At 41.6% G+C, this 3597-nt stretch overlaps 1 non-coding gene across 1 annotated transcript; it reads right to left on the reverse strand.

Annotated features, from left to right (window-relative positions):
• Positions 1 to 388: 388 nt before the first annotated feature.
• LOC133293255 (small nucleolar RNA R71) lies at positions 389 to 495 on the reverse strand. Its single transcript, XR_009749038.1, has one exon. It is a non-coding gene; the product is annotated as a small nucleolar RNA R71 (small nucleolar RNA).
• Positions 496 to 3597: the final 3102 nt, after the last annotated feature.

Genomic DNA, 3597 nt, shown 5'->3' on the forward strand with positions numbered 1-3597 from the left:
TAACAATGAAGAGGTTCCCCCTGAACAGAACTTCAGAACTTTGGCTGCTCCTTTCAGGAACAGGACAGACAGGGGAGTAATCCTCCCTCCTGTAGCACCCAATTTTGAATTAAAACCTATCATGTTTCACATGATTAGGGAAGCAAGGGTCTTCAATGGACTCCCTGCAGAAGATCCTTACACACACCTCACAACATTCCAAGATATCTGTGACAATTTTAAAGCTGAGGGTGTAATAGAAGAGAGCATGAGAATGAGGTTGTTCCCTCACTCCTTAGGCTTAAAAGCTAAAACATTGATGAAAACTCTCACCCCTGGATCAATCCACACATGGGAAGAACTCTCTAACAAGTTCATAGAGAGGTTTCTTCCAATGTCTCGACAAGCAGATGTTAGAGCAGAAATCTCTAACTTCAGAATGTTTTATGGAGAAAATCTCTATGAAGCATGAGAGAGATACAAGGACATCATAAGAAAATGTCCAAACCATGGGGTAGAAAGTTGGGGAGTGTTATAATCTTTCTATAAAGGACTTGATCATACTTCTCAGTCTCACTTAGATTTTGCTGCAGGAGGATATTTCTTTACAGGAACACTTGAATCAAGATATGAAATCATAGAAGGGACTGCTGAAAGATGTCTCCAATGGCCAATAGACAGAGTGAGCCCAGTGAGGAAGCCAGGCATGCTAGAACTAGATAAACAAACTGCCATGGAAGCCCAGCTGGCATCACTCATGAATGAAATGAAGAACCTAAAAGCCGACCAAGAAGCACAAAGGATGGAGGTCTTACAACTCACAGCAACTGAAACAGAACCATGCTCAGCCTGTGGTGACCTTCATGACTCAACAGACTGCCCATCCACTGCATTGGTGTGTTATGCAAAAAAATTTGGCAATAGGAACTTCACCAGAGACAATTAACAAGCAGGACGAAATACACATTTAATCCCTGGAGGAACTATCATTAAGGATCAGAACCACAACACCCAATGGAGGCCACCCATTAACCAGAGACCATTCAACAACAATCAGCAGCAGTATCTGCAAGGTAGAAGTAGTGGAACGTTTGAACAAAGAAGAAACAACTACGTTCTGTTCCACAGAGATGACCAACGCATCAACACCCTGGAAAATTATGTCAAGGAATATGTCACCAGGAATGATGCAGTGGTCAGGAACATTGAGTCCCATCTGGGATAGATTGCTGCCAACCTTCAAACTAGAACACAAGGATCATTAGCAAGGAATACTGACGTTCCTTCAACAAACTCGCCAAAAGTAACACCTACCCCCCCTCAGAGCAAATCAAGGCTGTCACCTTAAGAAGTGGGAAAACCACAGCACAACCCACAGTTCGACCAAAGGAAAAAGAACAAGCTGAAACACCTGAAGCAGCCCCAAAAGCACAGCAACAATTACCAGTCACATACGAACAGAACCCAGAACCTGAAAAGGAAGCCAACAGCCAACCAATCAGTCCAACTCAAAGCAGGCAAATATCAACAAAAATTTTGTTCCCTCAAAGAACAAAAAAGCAACAGGAGGATAAGCACTTTGGAAAGTTCCTGGACATTTTAAAACAACTTCACATCAACATTCCTCTGGTGGACGCACTAGAACAGATGCCCAGGTACGTAAACTTCATGAAAGATGTCCTCTAAAAAAAAGAGGAATAACGGAATATGAGACTGTAAAAATGACACAAGAGAGTTGACAATACTTAAGCAAAGTCCCACCTAAGCTTCAAGACCCAGGAAGCTTCACCATTCCTTGCATTATAGGAAACACGTACCAAGGGAAAGCCTTGTGTGATTTAGGGGCCATCATCAATCTCATGCCCCTATCTGTCTTCAAACAATTATCCACTGGACCAACTAAACCCACCACGGTGACCTTGCAAATGGCAGACAGATCCATCGTCAAGCCAGAAGGGAAGATTAAAGATCTGCTAGTCAAAGTAGATAAATTTATCTTACCTGCTGACTTCATCATTCTGGATTATGAAGCTGATGATGACGTTCCCATCATTCTGGGTAGACCGTTCCTAGCAACTGGAGGAGAAATTATCAATGTACAAAAGGGGGAACTAACCATGAGAGTTCATGACGATGAGATCAAGTTCAATATTGTCAAAGCAATAAAGTTCCAGGATGAAGGAGAAGACTTGGAAGAATGTTATGCTCTCACTTTGTTAGACAATCAGCATAGCAGAAAAACAGAAGAAGAAGAATACGAGGAAGAAGAAGAAGACCCACAACAGGAAGAACAGAGTTGCTATCTGTAAGAAAGAAGGCCTGAACCTTTGATAAGAACTGAAAAGGAGAAGCAGCTCAAAAGACCTTCTTCAGAAAAACCTCCTGGGTTAGAACTAAAACCCTTTCCCCAACATTTGAAGTATGCATATCTGGGGAACAATAAAACCCTTCCTGTGATCATTTCTTCATTTCTTACCAAGGAACAAGAAGGACTGTTGCTTGACAAGCTAAAAAATACCAAGGAGCCATCGGTTAGACCATAGCTGATCTCAAAGGTATCATTCCCTCATTTTGTATGCATAAAATATTATTGACTGATCCTAACAGTTTTTCAGTGGAACATCAAAGAAGGTTGAACCCTATAATGAAAGAAGTGGTGAGAAAGGAAGTCATCAAATGGCTGGATGCAGGGATCATATACCCAATATCTGACAGCAGTTGGGTAAGTCCTGTCTAATGCGTCCCAAAAAAGGGAGGCATCACAGTGGAAAAGAATGAAAAGAATGAGCTGATACCTGTGAGAAAGGTTACAGGATGGAGAATCTGCCAAGATTACAGGAAGCTCAACAATGCCACCAGGAAGGACCATTTCCCACTCCCTTTTACAGATCAGATGCTGGACCACCTAGCAGGAAAAGAATACTTCTGCTTCCTTGATGGATATTCGGGGTATAATCAAATTGCTTTGGCACCAGAAGATCAACATAAAACCACCTTCACCTGCCCATATGGAACGTTCGCTTTCAGAAGGATGCCCTTCGAGTTATGTAATGCACCAGCAACGTTCCAGAGGTGTATGTTCTCAATCTTTTTCGATCTAATAGGTGAAGGAGTAGAAGTCTTTATAGATGATTTTTCAGTACTGGGGGCGTCATATGATGACTGCTTGGACAATTTAGAAGAAGTCCTTCAAAGGTGTCTGTCCTCTAATCTAGTGCTTAATTGGGAAAAATGCCACTTCATGGTGAAAGAAGGAATAGTCCTGGGACACAAAATTTCTAGAGAAGAACTGGAAGTGGATCAAGCAAATGCCACCACCAGTAAGTGTAAAAACCTTGAGATCCTTTTTAGGGCATGCAGGCTTTTACAGAAGGTTTGTTAAAGATTTTTCCAAAATAGCTAGACCTTTATGCCACTTATTAGAAAAAGATATAAAATTTGAGTTTAACTCTGACTGTGTGAAAGCTTTTGAATCTTTGAAAAATAAGCTCATTACTACGCCTGTCATCCAACCTCCAGACTGGAACTTACCCTTTGAACTAATGTGCGATGCAAGTGATCATGCCATTGGGGTAGTTTTGGGCCAGAGGAAGGACAAACTTTTTCGTAGCATATATT

The sequence above is a fragment of the Gastrolobium bilobum genome, unplaced genomic scaffold (genome assembly GCF_033153095.1).
Source record: "Gastrolobium bilobum isolate Gb01-03AN ecotype WA unplaced genomic scaffold, APGP_CSIRO_Gbil_v1 utg35691, whole genome shotgun sequence".
NCBI classification, from domain to species: Eukaryota; Viridiplantae; Streptophyta; class Magnoliopsida; order Fabales; family Fabaceae; genus Gastrolobium; species Gastrolobium bilobum.